General features: G+C 39.5%; 1 long non-coding RNA gene across 1 annotated transcript in view; it reads left to right on the forward strand.

Moving 5' to 3' along the window:
* The window catches only part of LOC137500525 (uncharacterized), a 59,024-nt gene extending 42,744 nt beyond the window's left edge, over positions 1-16,280 (forward strand). Inside the window, exon 3 of the long non-coding RNA XR_011018062.1 lies at positions 16,012-16,280. This is a non-coding gene — a long non-coding RNA (uncharacterized lncRNA). The remainder of the gene's footprint in view (positions 1-16,011) is intronic.
* The last annotated feature ends 6,611 nt before the right edge of the window (positions 16,281-22,891 follow it).

Consider the following 22,891-nt stretch of genomic DNA (forward strand, 5'->3'; position numbering starts at 1 on the left):
TTCTGTTTTTAACTGCACTTGCCTCTGAATGGTTGTGAATGAGATTTTAACCCATTCTTCTAGCAAACACTAGAAACGACCAAACAAACGAATATACAAGTGAGGATCTTACGTAAAATTGGATAACCCTAAGCTATTATCACGATATCAGAGCTATAGAAATTATCTACGTCAGTCTTAAAGGATACGCCCGTAACATCCATTCACTGAATGAAATTTACACACACGCTGCATCTCAAAAAGACCTACTGCACGTACAGTAGTGACAACCGGCACGTAGGAGGCGAGTGTGTGATCATATTTTGCTTGAGAGGAGACCTTAGAGCGACTTCTGACAGAACAATCCTATGTACACTAGTGTCCAAAAGTTAAGCATAATCACAAAACGAGGCCGTACCGCCTTATAGGAATGTCAGATGGATTGCTGAATAAACGGAACCTGACTCACACACCATATGTCACACAACTTGTACAAAAAAAATAGTGTCAGAAAGGTTCTGATAGCTAAGGTACACCTTTGACAACAACTAACAAAACTTGGCAATGTCTTCCACAGGAAAATATGCTGTTAATAGGGTGTATGGTTACCCCTAACTGTCACACATGCTTCGCAGCGACGTGGCATGCTCTTTATCAGATGGTCCAAGAGCTCTTGTGGTAGTCGATCCCATTCCTCCGAAAGGGCAATACGAAGGTCTTGGAGGGTCTTTGGTGGAGTCTGCGGGATGCAATTCGCCTCCCCAAATGCATCCCAGGCATGTTCTATAGGATTCAGATCCGCAGACCTCGCTGGTCAGTCCATACGATGAATATCTTCCCCAGCCAGAAATGCATCTACCAGAGCAGCGCGATGCGGTCGGGCATTATCGTCCATTAAGAGGGACTCTGGACCAATCGCACCTCTGAAGAGTCGAACATGTGGTGTCAGTACATCATCCCTGTATCTCTGAACGTTAACAGTGTTCCTCGGACCACCCATGAAGATGTGCAAGTCCGTACGGGCATTCAACGTGATGACGCCCCACACCATGATGCCGCCACCACCATACTGGTCCCGTTCCACGACGTTCCTGTGGTTGTATCGGCTACCCGGTTCTCTCCAGATCAATGTGCGACGGGAATCGTTCTGCAAACTGAAGCGGGATTCATCTGTGAAGTGCACATGCCTCCATTCATTCATGGTCCAATTTCAATGTTGACGGCTCCACAGTAAACGGGCCCGTCTCTGTGCTGGAGTGAGCGGTACGCACACCGCTGGACGTCGGACAAACAGCTCTGCTGTTTTGAGCCTCCGGTACAGAGTTTGCCGGGAAACGGGAACCCCTGAGACGGCTGCAAGCTCCGCCGACAATTGTCTTGCAGGTGCACTCCGATTTCGTCGGGCGGTTAAGGCCAGATATCGGTCCTGCTGTGGGGTAGTTATCCTTGGTCGACCTGGTACTGGCCTAAGATTAACATCTCCCGTGTCTCGAAATTGTTTCAAAACCTGGAAATGACACTTTGTGGCACATTCAAGGATACGGCGACTTCGGTCTGTGTCACGCCTGCTTCCAGGCGGCCGAGTATTTTACCCTGCAGAACGGGGTCCAAATTGCGTCGTTGTGCCATTATGTTATCACGTTCACCACAAGGCTACACTCCGCACACTATAACAGGGCAAACCCAACTGACGGAATATGGGACACAAGCACTGGCTGTGTTTACCTTGCGGTTACGCCGCTAGTCAAAGCAGGGAACACTCTTTTCCTATACAGAGCGAAAACATAAGGTTGGTAGGTACATATGTAGTGCGATTTGTGCTCTATTTCCTGTTGCCCTGCTTACTCGTACTTATGCGTAACTTTTGGACACTAGTGTAGTATCCACTCTGCTCACAATGAATGGGGAGGGAACATTTCCATAATAATAATAATAATAATAATAATAATAATAATAATAATAATAATAATAATAATAATAATAATAACTTCCCTATTTTAAGTACAACCCTCAAACTCTACTCGAAAATGACGAGATTAAAATATACTGGGACCGAACAATTATCACGGATGACAGGACTATCCACAACAGACCGGATGTAGTGGTGTTAGAGAAGGGAATAAAACGTGCCGTTCTGATCGACATAGCTGTCCGGAACACCGGGAACCTCCATGAAAAAAGTATACCGAGAAAAACAACAAGTATATACCACTAACAGGATATAGTAAAAACTATGGCACTATGAAGAGGTGATAATTGTACCCATCCTCCTTTCGAGTACAGCTGCTATACCTAAAACTCTAGTGGAAGGACTGAAGAAGTTGGATGTCAACACCAACATCTACAAGGCCATGCACAAGGCGGTGGTCATTGCCACAACTGGAATTGTTCGAAAATTTATGGGTTCAAATTCTACCATAAAATGTAGTGTAAATTGTTTATTGTGCTTTAATTTCGTAAAATCTGTGCAATAGCTCGAATATCATTACCACGAAAGTGTGCAAAATAATAATAATAATAATAATAATAATAATAATAATAGTAATAATTGTTACGGGGCTACCCGTGGAATGCAGAGGTGAAAGAAGGTGCGGGCTGGAATGGGTCTATCCACAAAGCCGAGATATGAATTAAAATTTTATTAAGGTTATATTTTCGAAAATATCAAAACTTAACAATTTTCACATAAAATTTCAACAAATAACAACAAGTCAAATCAGGCACAAGACCAGGAAAGCCAAGATTTAGAGACAATTTAACAATCTGGGCATCAAGCCCTAATTTTTACAATTTCTGAGCTCTCAGCTCACAACCACATGTTTACCAAAGGGCAGAAAACCCCTTCATTCAAGGAGCCTTGGCTCCAAAAACCCTATCAGGCCTCCTAGAGGCACTTTTACCACATATAAAAGAGCTGACCCAGTCTCAATTTTCTGAGCCTATCAAAGGCCACAACGGACTTTACCATTAACTGCCCTCAAGGCACACTTACATAGAAACAGGCGTATCTTGTACCCAACCTAATGGGCCTTAGTAAAAAAAATAATAGGTTAAGTTAATGGTCCAAAATGCAAAACTGAATGGAGGCGTGAATCTGCACTCCTACATGAAACTTCTTAAAACCTAAGAGGCACTAGGCCGATGGAACAGGGGCTATTCCTAAGCTATGGAGGTGACTCGTATACAGAATAAATTTAACACATTAAGGAAGAGTAGAAAAACGGTTACGAAAACGTAGTCACCTCAAATCCAAAATGAAGGGGAGCTCGAGAGGGTAAAGCACTCTCTATCCCCGATTTAAGTTAAAGATACACGAAGTTTTACAAAAGCGACGGAAAATTACATTTTTTTTTTTTTTTTGAAGATAGGTTACATAGTAAAGGTTTCGGACCTTCCCCGCGGATTAAACTGCTGAGCTAGCAAGAAATAAAGATGTTAAGCGGCCATTACCTTATTGAAGAGCTGCTGCTTGAAGAAAGAGGCGCTTCCCGCCTCCCGCTACATGTCCATACACTAAGCTAAATGTTGATGATGTGGCCGAGAGACAAGAAAATCAGCAGTTTTTATACCCTCGAGGGAAATTCGAGAACTTTCATTATTAAAACCGCCACACCCACAGGTTTTTATTGGCTGGCTGAAAGTTACACATCAAAATTGAAGAAGAAAGACACGATTTGTCCAAAAATTAATTACAGAAATAATTGATTGGCTACCTTCAAAACTGGCGGAAAGAAAAGATTAATATTGCCAACCCACAAATGAAAGAACGAAATTCAGTTATAGGGAAACTTATGAGTACAAAATATCTTCAAGAAAAGTTCATTCACTTCGCACCAGGGTGCATGATCATAGTTTTTTAGTAGAGACATCTATAAGAGAATGTCCACACTTCTTGATCAATGGAAAACAAAACAAGTTGAACTCCACACAGTATCGACAACTTCGTAATCACAAAATTTACTGTAGTGACATCTTCTGAGAAACTAATGAGCTGATCCAGTTATTAAAGTTCAGAGTTTCTCCTGTAGAGGAGTACTTTAAGGCGAAAAATTCAAATGTGCGGCGTAGAGGTGTACCAGCCGGTACAATAATAATAATAATAATAATAATAATAATAATAATAATAATAATAATAATAATAATAATAATAATAATAATAATGTTATTGTTTGTAACTACTTGTTGACGGTTTTCGGGGACGCTGTGGTGTCCGAATTTAGTCCAGCAGGAGTTCCTTTACATGCCAGTAAATCTACCGATACGAGACTGACGTATTTGAGCACCTTCAAATACCACCGAACTGAACCAGGATCGAACCATCCCATCCCATAGTTCCGGATCATCTGAAACTGGGGAGAGAGTAATCATTAATTGTAAAACAAATTTTTGAATACTTACATGGCTTTCCTTATTAGAGTTACTTAGTCTGTTACTACATTAAACATGATAATTGAGCCTAATAAATACTTGCACCCATTCTCCGAATTGTCTTCGTTGTTTTTGTACTTGTTGTTCTATGACCCAGTTTCTTCAACAAATGTTCAGTGTTAACACTGATGTTACGGAGATAACACATAATTTAACAAAATGGTCGTCTCATCAAGAACTGTTAACTCTAACAAATTGTTAATACTTTTGTTAAATTAACATGGCAGCAGCCCTCTTAGCAGCTGTTAAAATTTCAAAATGGTAGCATGTAGAAGACGTAATTTTGAAGCTTTACTGCTGTTTGAAGACTATTTATAAACTGAAGAAGGCAAAGGACGGCCCATACTAAGAGAAACGCCTTTTTAGAGTTGTCAGAAGAAAGTTTTCTACAAAGATACCAAAGCCATAACGAACAAGGTACTAGAAGAAATTGAAAATAGGTTAGAGTTTCCCACAGAATGAAACTTATCAGTGTCTCCAGTGCAACAGTTGCTTATAGTTCTTAGATATTATGCTTCAGACTCTTTGCATGTAATTGCAGGCGACTACATTCATGAGTGCGAGACAAGAGTGTGTAGAATTCTGCAAAGAATTCCTGCTGCCATTGCAGCATTAACAAGGCATTATATTATTTCCCCCGCAGTAAAAGAATGCCCGAAAATCATTCAAGACATATCAATTATCACATTTTTCCGGTGATGTAGGAGCCTGAGATTGCACTCGTATAAGAATGTACTGAATGCTGAGATATAACAGTCCGTTCTTTCATTTTTCAAGCACACTTGCATACTTTCAAATTTATAATAACAATAATAATGTTATTAGCTTTCCGTCCCACTAACTACTTTTAGGGTTTTCGGAGAGGCCGCTATGCAGGAATTTAGAACCACAGGAGTTCTTTTACATGCCAGTAAATCTACCGATACAAGGCTGACGTATTTGAGCACCTTCAAATACCACCGGACTGAGCTAGGATGGGTGACAAAATACTATTCCAACATACCGCTAGGAGCTCTTTATGTAAAGAAACAAAAGACGCTCACTGCCGAATGCGTTCAGGAATCTCACGGAAATGTGTTAATTTGTCTTTAACAATTGTTTCCTAACAAACGTTACAGGGTACTTTTAACCGAAGTATTAAGTTAATAACAATTGTTAGTTAACTTTTGTTAAGTAAAATTTAACACAAAGTTGAAGAAACCGGACCTAGGTGTTAAACAGTGTTATGCAGGGTGTATCCGTCATGATGTTACAAATTTTCAGGGATGATGGGGGAGGGCAAAAGGATCGATTTGAGATAAGGAACCGTAGTCCGGAAACGATCGAGTCAAAAGTTAAAAAATTCTACTCATTTTAGTCCGTTTACCTGCACAAGTTTCACAAGCTGCTCCATGTATAACAAATGTTCGAAATGGCATCCCCCTGTGTCAATGCAGGCATGGCGTCATCGCAGTGGTGTAGTGAATACAGCGTTGGTCTACCAATCCCAAGTTAACGGGTTCAAACCCGACTGAGGTTGGTGGCTTTAAGGGCGTTTAAAGGTGACAATCCCATGTCGTTGGCTTCCGGCACGTTAAAGAACTACTGAGGGACGAAATTCCAACACCCCGACGTCTGTTAAAACACTTGGATTATTAATAACTTTTGACTCGAACGTTTCCGGACTACGGTTCTTTATCTCAAGTTGCTCCAGTGATCCGCCCTGAAGCGCAAAAACTCTTAACCTAGTAAGAACAGGGGTACTTAAAACATTACAAATGGTGGAAAGAAAGATTCTCAGGAAGATATTGAGACCGCGAAGAACAAAAGACCGTCAGTTTAGAAGACGAGCGAACGAAGAACTGTGTACGAAGATAAAGAAAATCTCCGACATCATACGGAAAAGAAGGAGCGTGTTTTTCGGACACATGCTGAAAATGGACCAGGAGAGGTTGTATTGTACGTTGGGTATTCAGCTCCAAGGCTGGTTTCACAATGCGACAGCGGAACCGCCTCGGTAACTCACAACACCAGTAAATGTACTGTAAAATAAAAACAATCCCACCAGGAAATAGCACCATAAGTAAAGTCCCTGCGTTCAAGTACTTAGAAGAATGGATCTCAGCAAGCGAAAGAGAAACTTTAGACAGACACCAGATTCACCAACTGCTTTTACAGTCTTTCCTGTAAAAGCATCTGCACCTCCAAGTACCTCTCCAAGAACCTGAAGCTGAATCTCTACAACTCAGTAGTAGGAACCTCTGTACTCCACTCCTCTGAGTGCCTCTTGATGAATCGAAAGGGCCCGCTCAGGAAACTAGACCTTAAAGAAAGGAATATCAGGAGGACGATACTAGGACTCATAAGAAAGGAGGATGGTACTCACAGGATCAGGCACAACAACAAGCTCTACGAACATCAGGAAGACCTAGTCACGTGTTTGAGGAAAAGGCGACTGACCTTCTACGGGGACATGACCCGCCTGAAACCCTGCAGGCTCACCTACAGAATCCTCACAGTGACAACTAGTGGAAAGGTTTCCAAGACCAAGTCGATCACTTCAGTAAAATCAGACCTAGCGGAACCACTGATCCCATTAGAGATCACAGAGAACCGATCTCAGTACCGACAGGCCATCCAACAGGCCGCAGTGGCGAATTTCCCATACATGCGATTGATGTGTCACATTCCTTGCATTTTCAACCAAAAGTAAATATGCATTGTTCATATTTTAATGGAAGTTATTCGTATAAAATTCAATCGCACAGTTATCGATATTTAGAAAGGAATGAAACGATGAAACAAGACCAACTACAATACCTCAGACCGGCCTATCGAAACTGCCCGTAATTGCGGCATCTGGAGTGCTAGCATGCGTTTGTTTTGATTTGTGTAAGTCGTGTTGTTACCAAATATTTACGTAAATTTGAATATTATTAATCGTACATTATATTTATTTATGGTCTTAAGAAGGTTATAGATCCTCTTTCAGTGCCGTAAGAAGCTGTTTGTTCTTATTTATTGAGCTTATTTATTCAAATTAGGTTAATGTTGATTCTCGTGTTCTTTTCTGAAAGTATTTTCTTTATTTTTAGTTACCTAACCTATGCAGTATGTTTACAGTTTAATGTGCTGTGTGCCTGGATGTAAGTAACAGGTAGGGCGCAAGTTTCAGTGTTCCCGTTTCCAAACGACCTGATATTAAGGCAAAATTAGGTTAATAGCATTCGTAAGGAAATCTTCGAACCGAATGATTGGCCTAATAATGTTGTGTGCATTAATCATTTTATCATTTTCGAAATCAAATTTATTGTTAGGGAAAATATTACATACCCACAGAAGGTGGTGATATAATTCGAGTGCCGCGCAAACTTCCAAAGTTAAAACTAATGATGCCTATTCTAGCATTTGTCCTATCAGCCAACGTACTTACTACAAAGAAAATAAAATCAGTCCCGGAAAGATCAGGAAAATCATGACCAAGATGACCAAGATTTATGATTTAGAGACCTTAAACGGAGGTGCAAGAATAATGTAATTAATTTTCAACGTTTTACAACGAACGTGCGTAAACTAAACCTAACCCCAAATCCCGTGAGTGCCATCTATTGTGCCATCAATTCTGGTGAGTTTTAAGGTGACGAGTGCTTTAGATGGTGAAGTGTATCATACAAATATCGCTTGTACCTACACAGGTGGATTTTGGAGGGTTGACATTTTGTTGGAGAAATTTGTTTGCGTGTTTTACATAATGGTCTGTGGTTAATGGTGGTGTTGCATAGTATTTCATGTAAGGTAATAATGTTCTTTGTTGACACCTATATGTCTTATTTGCTGACCGGGGTTTCATAGGCCTATATGATAATGTTTTTATACTCTGTGTCTGTTTCAACCTGACGTTGATACAATAATCTCCCTTCGTTATTTTCCCCTCTGAAGTTACATTTAGACTTACAATACGCGGTAACGCGAATTTTGGTGTTTAATCTATATATATAAAATAAGAGTTTTGTCTGTACATTGCTCAGAATTTGAAAATAATGGTATTTCTGTATCGGCCATGTCCACAGTAACAAGGACATGCACTTTTTATTTTCCGTAATGTCTGTCTGTCTGTCTGTCTATCTGTCTGTCTGTACACGCATCACTAGAAAACGGCTAAAGAGAATTTAATAAAAATCGGTATTCAAAGTCAGGGAATAAGTCGCTACAATCTAAGCCATAAAAATTTGTATTCACGTTGAAGGAAATGGTAGTTTAGGGGAAGGTCTAAAATTTAATTTTAAAAAATGTATGTTATTAGTGGTCCTATCTTAATAAAAATTGGTATGCGAAGTCGGAGAATATGTCGCTACAATTTACGCTACAAATAATTTTATTCACACCGAGTGAAACGGTAGTTTAGGAGAAGGCCTAAAATTTAATTCTTAAATATTTACGTTATTAGTGGTCCTACCTCATTGCAAACTGGTATACGAAGTCCGAGCCACGAGAAAATGGCTTAACAGATTTTATAGGCCTTCACATTTAGTTTTATTCCGACTCTGAAATACCACTCTTATCACAGTCGGTACGGTAAAACAGAATAAGACACAAAAGATAGGAAATTGTATTATCTGTAACTTTAGTTATATAGTACCTTTCGATAGGTATTTAAAAACTAAATTTTAGGCGGCCTCGACTTGTGATCTTTTCTTTAGGTGACTCGGAATAAACATGCATAACCTTCCCCTCAACCTCTCATATCACACACCCATGTCCGTCATGTTTTTGTTTTTTTCCTGGATTACGGTCTGATGTAATTGTAGTTGGTCTTGGATGAAACGAGCTTGGTTGGGTAGTGAAAAAAAATGAAATGTCGTATGGCTTTTAGTGCCGGGAGATTCCAGGACGGGTTCGGCTCGCCAGGTGCAGGTCTTTCTATTTGACGCCTGTAGGCGACCTGCGCGTGGTGATGAGGATGAAATGATGATGAAGACAACACATACACCCAGCCCCCGGACCATTGGAATTAACCAATTAAGGTTAAAATCCCCGACCCAGCCGGGAATCGAACCCGGGACCCTCTGAACCGAAGGCCAGTACGCTGACCGTTCAGCCAACGAGTCGGACGGTTGGGTAGTGACTGCTAATTATTGCCAAACTACTCCAGAGATGGCAGCACGAGCATTGTACCCTTGTTGGTTGTTGATGTCTTTCGTGTGGTTGGAATGCGAAACGAACAGCCACATACGTCAAGAGGGCGGTGCAAAGTGGAATCTTGTACGTTATCGCATGTGGCCGGGATTTATTTGTTATTTCGTGAAATACTGGAGTTCTTACTTGTGAGCGGTTCTTTTCTTGTGCTGTAAATTATGATGACAAATGTTTGTTGTAGTAATATAAATGATTCAGTTTCGTGTGCTTCTGGTGTAAATATCAAACAAAGAAAATGCGATTTTGAAATTACATTACACCGATCAGAGAGTAGTTCAGCAGGCATGGTTGTACAAGCGCCAGGGTCACGTGTTTCTACCGCGCAATCCGAAATGAATTTTAACCATGGTGTAATCGAACGATTATTAAGAGAACCATTTAGTATACTTTTGGAGAAAAGCATAATTATAAGTAAAGGACAACTGCGTCCAACTCCGAATGAAACTACGCAATATAAGTCGTGTGTTCGTCATTTAAACATAATTTATTACGAAATAGGTCATTGGATTAGTGGATCTGAGATCTTCAACAAAGTTTTCTGTTGGCCTTGTTTGTTGGTTTTTCTTGAAAAATGTATTTGGAATAACGGTCTATTTGCGTTGGTGTTTGCAATTATTATTTTTTCGGTACATCCCCTAAACCAGAAATCAAGAGTCACCACTGGAACAGGGAGTTTTCCCACTGTCCCTCACAAGCAAAATGAGTACAGGGACCACCAAACCCAAGTGGATGGATGGAAGAAACCAGGTACATGGCCAAAAAATAAAAGCGTACTTGGCCAAGAAAAAGCAGAAGACCACAGCTAAGAGATAAGACGAGCCCCGTGGACCCTAGTAGACTAAAACGAACCGACGAAAAATCAAACAACAACAGTAAATGAGCATATTGTGTGAAGGAGCAATATCAATGTAATTAGCGACTATTCCACTTCGTGAAATATTTCCACTGACATCCCTCCCTTTTGTGTTTTTTACCAATTATGCAAAATGCTGTAGGTATGACGCTATCATTGTTATTGCAACGGATTATAGCGTATGGCATTCTACTCCTACTGATGTATAAAACTTAACCTCCAACTCATTACCTAATTCCCTAAACTGCATTTCTTCCTTTACTTTACACAATTCAACACCATTTTCTTCCTTTCTATACAGTACTTGCCTTTCAGTGTCGTATCTGTTCACCGCCTCCTTTTGAAAATGATTTTCTTTTGTCAGCTTATTTTCGGCTGTGTCGTAAGAGGTGACTAAAAAGGCCCCAGGTGCTGTCGACTTGCGAGTGGATTGGTGACTACGGTTGCCCTATAAGCTCATTCCACGTCAAGAAAACAGTATTGCTCGTATGACAACAGGGTTGCCATATCGAACGGCTCTGCTCAACACTATCATGGGAAAACGGAGGCCCATACAAGTAAATTTAAGAAATTCGGTATTTAAGTTTAAGACAATAAGTGGAAGAAAGTAAGCTACAAATTAATTTTAAGAACTAAATGGGACGGAGGGGTTTACGGGGGCTATTTTTGATTTGTACAGAATCAGAGGTAAACTACGGCACATAAAAAACTCAGCATTGAAGTGTACGTCAAATTGGAAGAGAAAATAGACAAATAATTTTTATGGGCTTGAGGGACGAGGGATGCGTTTAATTGCATGTAATAAATTTCTCTAGACAATAAAAGCTAGAAAACGACGCAATAAATAAATACTGTACATAACTCTACAAAAGATCACAGTATTAATGTTAAAGAAAGAAATCACACACGTAGGCTCATCGCATAACTCACTCAGCACAAGACAATTACGAACTAATTTAAAATCTAAAAACACACAAGCAACAAATTAACACTGTAGATGACTTCACTACAGAAGTGAGCTGCCGGCGGTTCATGGAGTGAGGGACTACACGAGGCAACACAGCAGAAGGAAAATCAAGGAAGGCAACGAAGCTACGGCTGTTCGTGCCATTGTGCTTCCTCCCTACAAATGTATATGAAAAAGAAAATATTATGCAGTTATTTTAATAACTCGCGGGAAAAGAATGCCTCATCATTTTAATCCATCTTTCTTAATATATTACAAAGTACGGTATAATATCCCTTAATCACTAGGAATTATGGGTATCTCAGAGGGGGTGTATTCACTCTTGTAGGTCCATAAGAACAATACTGTTTTCTTAACGTGGAATGAGCTACAGTTGAGTCAGGCATTGCTTCTACTTTTGTCAGGCTCCTCTCCTTCATTTTCCCTAACCGATCTCCCTTGGTCAACTCTTGTCCTTTTCTAACCCGCACGGTATTATTTCACAAATGCAAGTACAATTTCAGATCCATGATTTTCAATTTCGCGTCTGTTATCAATGATATAAAACCATCAACTTTGATTAACTCGCGAAAGGAACTTTTAATAAATAAAGAGGTTGAACCACATACGGCTGGAGCATTTTCACAATACCTCCACCAAGGTGCTGAAAATTCAGCAACACTGGAAAACAGTGAGTTGTGGCTAGAAGCAGATGGAGGTGATCCAGGTTATCACATTTTAAAAGGGAAGGAGTTCGTTTAAAGTGTGATCGCCGCAGAAATCCCTGAAACGAATGAATATGACCAAGATGAAGCAGGTGATATTATTAACCCTAAGCCAAAAGTTGATGAAATTAAAGAACATCTGAACAGTGTCATTAAATACGTTGAAGATAACAACGATGAAAACGTATCTGCATATTACGAACATTTGAGTCCGCCTCGGTGGTATAATAGTTAGTGTGATTAGCTGCCACCCTCGGAGGCTCGGGTTCGATTGCCGAATCTGCCATGAAATTTGAAAAGAGGTGCGAGGGCTGGAACGGGGTCCATTCAGCCTCGGGAGGTGAAGTGAGTAGAGAGGGTTCGATTCCCTCGTCAGCCAACCTCGAAGTGGTTTTCCGTGGTTTCCCACTTCTCCTCCTGGCAAATGCCGGGATGGTACCTAACTTAAGGCCATGGTCGCTTCTTTCCCTCTTCCTTGTCTATCCATTCCAAGTTTCCAATCCCCCCACAAGGCCCCTGTTCAGCATAGCAGGTGAGGCCGCTTATACGAGGTACTGGTCCTCCTCACCAGTCGTAGCCCCCGACCCAGAGCCTGACGCTCCAGGACAGTGCCCTTGAGGCGGTAGAGGTGGGATCACTCGCTGAGTCCGAGGGGGAAAACCCAACCCTGGAGGGTAAACGGATTAAGAAAGAACGAAAGAAAGAAAGAAAGAAAGAAAGAAAGAAAGAAAGAAAGAAAGAAAGAAAGAAACTGACATTTGAGGCATCTGCGTGAGTTACTTATTGAAGATGTTAATGTCAAAGGAAGACAACAGAAGATCAGCAGTTTCTTCATACCAGTAAGTGTGTCAAGTTTGTCAATGAAGGTGCGCCTTGATTGCCATGTTCTAATGCTGTACTGCAATACTTATTCTGTATTTTGTAGGTCCTAATACTGTATTCTATTACATTTAAAATGCTGTACTGTGCATGTTCTTTTTCAGTCTAACCTAGTCAGCGTTCGGTGACAGGCATGCTGAGTGAGGTGCCGGTAGAGCCGGTGTGGAGTGTGACCGGTGAGTGGAAAAGTAAGACGGGAGGGAAGAGGAAGATGATTGGTGTGGATCAATATCGTGCAGCTATTGGAAGATGGTAGGGAAGATGGAAAAAGGAAACAGTTAGAAATAAAGGAGGTAAAGTGGAGACAAGAATGATGGGCGAGATGATACTGGTGGCAGCGGTGATTACGGTAGGCCTACTGTTAGCCATAGGAGGTGTGGAGGTGAACTCCGGCCCGACTTCCAGTGGCAACATGAACTGGAAAGACGTGGAGGTCATAAGAAGAGTGGTAAAAGAAGTGGTAGAAGAAGTATGTCCGTTTGAGCAGATTAAAAATATGATGAAAGAACAAATGAAGGAATTTGAACATATGAGGCGTTGGATACAGGGAAAAACAGACGAGACAATGAACAAAGTGGAAATCAACGAGAGAGAAATGATATCACTAAAGGCAAAAATAAAGGAGATGGAGGAAGAGGTGTGAAGCTGAAAACAGAAATTGAAGACGGCAACCGAGAACGCAGGAAGAAATGCTTATTTATATATGGAGTGCCGGAAGACAAAGGGGAAGACAAAGTGCTGACAACCTACAAAGTTGTGGAAGTTATTCAGAAAATGATGAAAATTAACTTTAGTGAAGTTGATATTGATGATGTGGAAAGGATAGGTAAAAAACGGGGTGATAGGCCGATAAAACTGAAGTTGTTTTCCACCCTGATGGCGGAAGTAGTGATAAGAGGCGCAGATAATATACGTAGCACAACAATTTGGATTAAAAGAGACATGGGAAGAGAAGGGGTAAAGAATATAAACACGCTGAAAAAACATTTAGTCAGGGCTAAAATACAAGGGTTAAGAGCCTACATTAAGGGTCAACAACTAGTAGTATCGAATGGACTATGGACCAGAGTGTGGACAGCGAAGAAATTACAGGAAATGGAAGAGAATAGGAAGGACAAAGGGGTAGTGGGGAAAAGAGTGGAAGAAAGACAAGTCAGAGACAGTAAAGTGGGTGAAGACGGACCTCGAGATAAAGAAAGAACCAGAGAAAATAAGACACTGGACCCAAGCTCGCAGCAAGAATAAATTAACTTGACAGAAGAAGACATGAATGCTATTTATAAATCGATCGAAGAAGGAACCAGAGAGGTAACAGCTGAGATGAGGAGGGAAACAAGGAAGGAAACCAGCGAGACCAGGGCATTAATTAAGGAGCTGAGGATGAAGGCCTGTGGGAGAGAAGAAAGGAAGATACAGGAGGTGATTGTGGGGGCGGAAACACAAGATGTGACAAGAGCACACAAAGGACGTGAAAATACGGCTGGGAGGCAGGAAGAAGAAGCAAGAGGTACCCTGGCGAAAGGGAGAAGTTTGAGCCTAAGGGAGATATGGGGTAAGAAGAACAAATTGGACGAAGGTATAGTGACAAGAAGCAAAAAAGGCAATTTGCAGTAGAAAGTAAATTGGTGTACACATCAGAATAGCGGAGTTCGTGTGTTACTCGTAACTATGACAAGAGTGATTAAATAGTTAAATTCGTAGGCGGTAAAATGTGCAGTGAATGAGGAAGAGTGATTGTAAATTGGATAGGTATTAAGGATAAAGCTAATATGTGGAGATGGTTGGTATATGAGCTGAGGGTCCAAGTTAATGGTGAGTGAATGTGGTTTCAGTTAAGGTGGTGATTTGTCTGGATTCTAAAGATAATAAATATAGTGAGAAAATAGAGTTCAAATAGTGGTCAACAGTAACGAAACGTAAGGTGAAATATTGCACACCGGCACTACAGTGGAGGAAATACGAAGCCAAGTTTGCAACTTAAGTAGAAACCCAGAGAGGTCAGTGTTCAAGAAAGAATATGCTGAGTGCGAACCCGGCCGGAAGTGATATACTCTTTGTTTAAAGTGCAGATGCAAATCTGACACAACATCGTACTCTACATAGCAATATGTTACCAGTTTAGCTTCTCATTACCATACTGTCATACTGTCTTGTTTAAAGTGCAGATGCAAATCTGACACAACATCGTACTCTACATAGCAATTACCAGTTTAGTTTTCCATTGCCAGACTGCCATACTGTCTTATACTAGGGACAACAGACCATTCTGCCTCGTTGCCATTTTATTATTATTATTTATATCAATATGGCCTTTTTTCCTTGCTTTGGTGTCAGATATGTTTATTTTACAGGAATTATTATATGTGTATGTTAGATTAAGCTGCCTAGGTTGGGCATTATTACTTTTCTCCTTAATAGATCAATAAGGCTTCAATGCTGTAGATCGGAGGAAAATAAAGGCATTTACTTACTTACAACATGTTCTTTTTATTGAATAGAGTGTTTAAATACGTACCTTGGCTCATTTCATAAGTTATTTGTTTAATCCGGACTTTCATTCATTCGGACAACTTACAGCCTCGATTAGTCCTCAAACACACACGTATAGGGTGGAATTCACCCCAGGTCATTTCATTTCCTAGTGAAATGTATAAAAAAAATTCTGTGCTTTCCCCGCTCTTGTACCTTTCTGGCTGGATCCCCCCAGAAAGAGTCATTCTTACATAATCCATCCTAAAATCTCCAATTAATACAGTAATTCATATTTTACAATACAATGATATGTGGGGTGGAAAGCACCCCCACGCATGTGTCTGTGTCCTAAGATCTGTTGCGTGTGCTTGAGGCTTAATGAGGTTCTACTGTACCTTCATTTCTCGAAGTGTTAGACCTATTCCATTTTATTCCCTCTCATTAGCGTAAACAAAGGATGGTTGCCCAATTTTACTTCCTCTTAAAATAGTAATCACCACCACTAACACATCTCAGCTTATTAATCGTGGCGTACGTTGATTTCTTTGTTTCAGTGTCGTATGGAGGTATTGCAGCCTTCTTCCTCGGCTGTAGCATAATTAGTGCCGTGGAAGTGGTGTATTATTTCTCACTACGGTTGGTGTGCATGATGCTGACGAGAACTGTTCCATGCGGAACAAAGAAAGCCGCCTGTATATAAAGTATACACCTAAGAAACTGCAATTTACCTTTGAAAAATGACCCTAAAATTTATTACATTTTGTTGTTCCTCTGACGCCCTTATACGTAGCGGTTATATTTAGAACTACGTGACTGTATTGAACATGGCACATATTTGTATGTAGTTTAATCATTGTGCACAATAAAATACATGTTGCAAACGATGGCAAGAGTAATTTTATTTAAACAACAATTTGTTATTTTGGCTGAAATAGGTGTATGCCTAATTGCCTACTTCCTCGTTAAAGGCTTAGGAGTCTCCGATCTATCTCTTTTAGTTCATAAATTATTACTGTAATGCCTTTCGGAAAAACAATTCAGATTGTGTGTATTTCTATTCACCAGCTGATAAAATACTTACAATGGTTGAATGATGATTTCATCGATTACGTTAAAATAATTCGGTTGGAATCAAAACGTGAAACACTGAAGTGTCTGACTAATGAGACGGCAGATGCTATCTCGCTAACTGTGAAATCTACAGTGGAATGTGTGTCCTATCTGTTACAAAATCGATTATTTTATGTTCTCACTAGATGATTTTCTGGAGACGCAATAGAAGCTCTATTTAGTTCAGTGAGATTGGGTGGTGGGTTTAATGACATGACGAACGCACGCACTGCATTATGTGCTATAAAACGTATCCTGAAATCTGGTCATGAACAAAAGGTCAGCGAAATAGTGATAGGAATTTTTTTTTCGTCCATTGCTGGTAAATAACAGTGAATAAAGGACTGAAAAGGTGAAGAACATTCTGAAATTTGTATGTACCATGCAGCAGTGGGATATCTACTGTAACTGGTAAGATTTTATATATTTTACGTTTCTATATCTTAAGCCAAGCTCAAATGTGAAATGTTAGTTTCTGTATGTACATTATCTTCTCAATTAGTGACATGTTAAGGATTATTTTTCATTTTACATTGGTGTTACGGACCAACTATGGCCGGACTTTACTAAAGGTCGTGATACTGAAACTTGGCAACACTGTACTGTTACTCCTTGGGGTCTTACTTGTAACATATTGGAAGTTAACCTTCAATGATGTTTTCTCAAATAAAACGTTGCTGGAAGAGCACTTTTCATTGGATACATATAAAACAAGGTGAAAATTGAAATAAATACGTCAAGGTAAAGATGAGAATAAACAAACATATGGCTACAACTAGAAAAAACAATACAATCCTATGTCCATCAAAATACATTTCTAACATTGGGAATCAAATTACTCCAGGGTCATCAGTTTCCTTTTCTTGCCAGAACTCTTAACCATGGCATCAGCATCATTAACATGTTTCGTGTAGTTGTTGATCAAAATATTTGCAAAATAGGGCAAAGATAGGCAGATAAGTTAATATAGAGGTTTTTCACAATATGAACAGCACTCCCTTGTATCACTTACACTTTGCCTAGCAAGCTGAATCAATACACATTTCTGATTCTTACTCTAAAAGAATGCTATTTCATATTCCTCAGAGATTAAAATCTGCATGATCTTATATATACTTGTACACACATTTAAGAGCAATTCTGATGTGACCGATAACCCACCTCTGTTTAAGCTATTAAACATGCCATTTTCCACTGTTTCATTTGCTATGTTCGAGATACAGTACCTGCAATTAAGTTTACTGGCTAGCTTAAAAGCTACATAACCTGAAATGTAAATGACAGGAAACATGCTATTAAAGTCTACTTCTATTTCATTTACTTTCACTAGCACACTGGAAAATTCAATGCATATATCTGTTTCGTCAGTTATGTTCAATGAATCGGAATCTAATTCAAACATGTCCTTGCTTAAATATATTTCTTTATATTTTGCAAACCTTAATCCTAGCAAACACTGCACTCTTATATTCTTCTCAGCTCCAAAAACCTGTAAAACAGATACATTATAATTGGCACCACACAACTGTCTATTAGAATCATCTATAGTTGCTGGAGCACGAAGGAACACAGCAATGCCTTGGCATCTGAAATTAAGCCTAGCTTTAGTTGTTATTGTCATACTTGTGCAACGTAAAATAAAATAGCACAATCATTCTGCTGTTTCTAACTACTCAATTTTAAAAATACAAACACAGAATGGCTTAAAACAACGGCGTGGATTGTCACTCTTAGACATACTGCAACATGAGAAACCTCGCCTTGCCGTAAATTAATGCCGTTCCAGGATGCCAAATAGCGTGTAGATTAATTTTTTAAACTATAACACATAAAATATCTTCAGTATACTTTGAATTTTAAACAGTGCCATCAAGTTAATTCATGCTCAACACAAAATATAATGATACACCACGTTAGACTTGTTTACAAATTACGAACACAGAAGTCATATGCTTGACTCCAAGCGACGTTGTCGGATCTCCAATGTCACGGCCTTAGTAAAGTCCGGCCATGGACCAACTCTCATTTAACCAACATATGCTCTGGGTGCGGTAAGTGCTGCCATCTGCAATGTCGCTGTAAACGCAATTCTCGCGGCACAGAGCAGGCAGTATATAGAGATTGAGACGGCGGTGGTGTAACAATACATGCAATAAATTCTACAATTCTATATACAGTTACTCACAAAAGTATTCGTACACTAGGGGTATTTATAAATGAAAGAGATTTAATGTTTGAATTGTGATATTATTTATGATTGTACAGATTGTACATATGAACTTAAATCATTTCTGACAATGGTAAGGAGTATCACAAAATCATAACGATACAGTGCCACAAACGTATTCGTACCTATCACAAAAGTATTCGTACGCATCACAAAAGTATGCATACAGCACGAATGTTCTACAAATTAGTACTTGGTAGGACAACATTTCTGTTGTATTATACTTTGTATCCGTTTAAGCATTGATTTTACCAACTTGCTTGTTATTGACGATGAAATAGCCTGTCATTCTTCTTGAAGTTTTTCTTTAAGTTCTGTCGCATTTCGAATATAATGTTTTCGAAGTTGTTTCCCAAGGTGAAACCACAAATTTTCTATAGGATTAATATCCGGCGATTGGGGAAGTGTTTCCAGTACTTTAGGGCAATTATATAACAATCAAGTTCGTGCAAGTAATGACATGTGCTTCGGGTCATTGTCTTGATAGAATTTGAAACTGCTCTCTATCTCCATTTTTATAGCACTTTCTTTTAAATTATTCTTCAGTATGTCTACGCACTTTTATTGGTCCATCGTGCCTTCAATGAAGGCTAGATTTCCAACACCAGAGGAAGACATACAACCCCATACTAGTAATGAACCATCCCCGTACTTCACAGTGGAACTAAGATTGTTGATACTTAGTCCGTCATGTGCCTTTCTTCATGCTATTTGCCTACCATCTGACCCAAAAATGTTAAATTTACTTTCATCAATAATACAACGCCCTTCCAAAAGTCCTCTGTTTTCATTGCTTGTTCCACAGCAAACGCCAATCTCTTTTCGCGATTTATTTGACTGATATACGGTTCTTTTCTAGTTACTCTCCCATTATAATTGTTCCTCCTTAACATTCGCCTTACAGTTTCTGCACTTACATTTACACCAATATTGTTGTCACAGCTAGAAGCAATCATGGGGGGGACTCATTTTTGGATTTTATTATATTTTACTAGCTGATGTACCCGTGCTTCGCTACGGGATTCACAGAAAGACTGACTTTGTGGTTTTCCTAACCTGAAATCAACATAGGTCATTACAAAAACGTAAGTATGAATGTAGTATGAATGCTATCATATAAAATACTCGATCAAATGGAAAGCCGCACGTTTTATCACTTTTAACGAACAGAGTTGCGGTTAGGTTGCGGTGCGGTGCCAATCTAATAGTCCAAAGTTCCAGAGCTGGGATGACCAGGCTGCAGATTGCCATGAACACTCATCTGCCATTATTCCGCTAAATATGCACACTGTTCATTCCAATCAGTGCCTCAGAGTAGGGATTGAATAGCCCGAATGCTATGATGATCCAGTGTGTTACGTACCAGTTGTATCAGAAAATTTATAAACCAGGGGAATGGCATGCTAAAGAAGAAAGTTATCTAACTCTCCAGCTACTTCCCATCAATATTCAGACAGGCTGTTACACTCTGTACGACTGGGCGAGTTGACCGTGTGGTTAGCGGTGCGCAGCTGTGAGCTTGCATCCGAGAGATAGTGGATTCGAACCCCATTGTCGGCAGCGCTGAAGATGGTATTCCGTAGTTTCCCACTTTCACACCAGTCAAATGCTGGGCCTGTACCTTAATTAAGGCCTAAGACACTTCTAGCCCTTTCCTATCCTATCGTCGCCATAAAACCTATCTATGTCGGTGTAACGTAAATCAAATAAAAATACTCTGTACGCAGCAGTAATCCTATCTACCGGAGATGAGGGGCAACAGAAGACACAAAGCACATCACGACAAACAATGGTCAATGTAATGTTATTGTTGATCAATGTTATGATCTTTCTATATTGTAGGCCTTCACATTTAGTTTTCTTTCGACTCTGTGATTTGTAAACCATAAATTGTAGTTTCTTATTCTCCGACTTTACATACCGATTTTCATTAAATGCTGTTTACCCATTTTCTCGTTACTCGGCGCTGATATGGACTTAGTAACAAAAAACCAAATTCATGAATATCTTTGTGATCATAGCCAGTACGGTAACAATGTATAAGACATGAATAATAGGAAATTTGATACTATATAACCTTAGTTATGTAGCATTCATCGATTACACCTCTAATAAGAAATATTTGAGAATTACATTTTAGGCCTTCCCCTAAACTACCATTTCACTCAGCGTGAATAAAATAATTTACAGCCTTGACTATAGCGACTTATTTCCTGACTTTGCATAACGATTTTCATCAAGATAGGACTACTAATAACAACTATATTTGAGAATTAAATTTTAGGCCTTCCCCTAAACTACCATTTTTCTCAGCGTGAATACAATTATTGATAGCCTAGATTGTAGCAACTTATTCCCCAACTTTGCATATCCATTTTCTTTAGAATACGACCACTAATAACATAAATAGTTGAGAATTCAATTTTAGGCTTTCCCCTAAACTACCATTCACTCAGCGTGAGTAAAATGATTTATAGCCTAGATTGTAGAGGCTCATCCCCTGACTTCACATACCGATTTTCATTAGACCACTAATAACATAAATAGTTGAGAATTCAATTTTAGGCCTTCCCCTAAACTACCATTTCACTCAGCGTGAGCAAAATGATTTATAGCCTAGATGGTAGAGGCTCATCCCCCGACTTCACATACCGATTTTCATTAAATTCTCTTCAACCGTTTTCTCGTGATGCGTGTACATACATACATACATACATACATACATACAGACAGACAGACAGACAGACAGACAGACAGACAGACAGACAGACAGACAGACAGACAGACAGACAGACAGACAGACAGACATTACGGAAAAGTAAAAAGTGCATTTTCTTGTTACTATGGACATGACCGATACAGAAATACCATTATTTTCAAATTCTGAGCAATGTACAGACAAAACTCTTATTTTATATATATAGATTTACAATAAATCGCTCACTTCTTGGAGTCATAGTCTAGGACGTCCTGATTTTGGTTCACCTTGAAGCCCGTTTCCTTTCTTGAATTTCTTGATGATTGACTGGATTGTCGAAATAGATTTTCTCGTGATTTCTTTAATCTGTCAGTATGTTTTACCTTTCTTGAAATGATCAACTATCAGCTGACGTAAATCAACGGTTGTGTTTTTACTTTTACGCGCCATTGTACTCTTTGTAGGAGCAGTAGTCTGTTGCGGTCTGTGTCTGTATCACAACTGCTATCTTGAGTGCATCCTCAGCTTCGTTTGCATTCAGGACAAAACCAAACCGATGTTTCAGAGCTATGTACTGTGCCGTTCCCGTCCTAGAAAAATATACCAGCGCCGTCAGAGAGCTTCATGGTTAAAGTTCGAAATGAAAAATAGTGCAATAAATAAAACTAACATCTAAAGAAACAAATACCAGGGTATATAGACGGGTAAACAGCAACATAACTACGTGAATAAGAAACAATATAGGTGGTAGAATGGATTTATTAATGAGTCAAATAACACATAAACCACTTGTCTTGGAGATGGGACCCAACTCTCTAAAACCCTGGATAGTTTCGGCTCACACAAAACACACACACACACACACACACACACACACACACACACACACACACACACACACACACACACACACACACACACACTCTCCCTCCCCCTTCCTTAGCTATTAAAATACTTCTCTGCTAAGTTCTTAGGATGACATTACTACCTTCTCAACTCAGCCATTTATTTAATTTATGAATGAATTTAAAATCTCTGTCCTTCGTCTAGCTACATGGGAGGACAAAGTTCGAACCTCACGACGGCTCACTCCGGCGCTCCTTCCAACCGACGACTAAACTGCGTCAAAATACTACTCGCATGCATGATGATACCACTGGCCGAGTGCCAATCAACATAAGAAAAACATTCCAGTGGACACTACTGGCACTAACCATTCCACTCTAAATCAAACTATGTAAAAAAATAAAAAATTAAAAAAGCAAATCCGAGAAAATTTCAAAAATGATTTAAAATGAAGGATAAAATAAATAAAATAAAATCTACTAGTTACAAAATCTAATTCACTCAGATTTGTTTCTAATTGAACACTGTGCCCTTAATCAGCACATTTACATAT

The sequence above is a fragment of the Anabrus simplex genome, chromosome 4 (genome assembly GCF_040414725.1).
Source record: "Anabrus simplex isolate iqAnaSimp1 chromosome 4, ASM4041472v1, whole genome shotgun sequence".
Taxonomy (NCBI): Eukaryota; Metazoa; Arthropoda; class Insecta; order Orthoptera; family Tettigoniidae; genus Anabrus; species Anabrus simplex.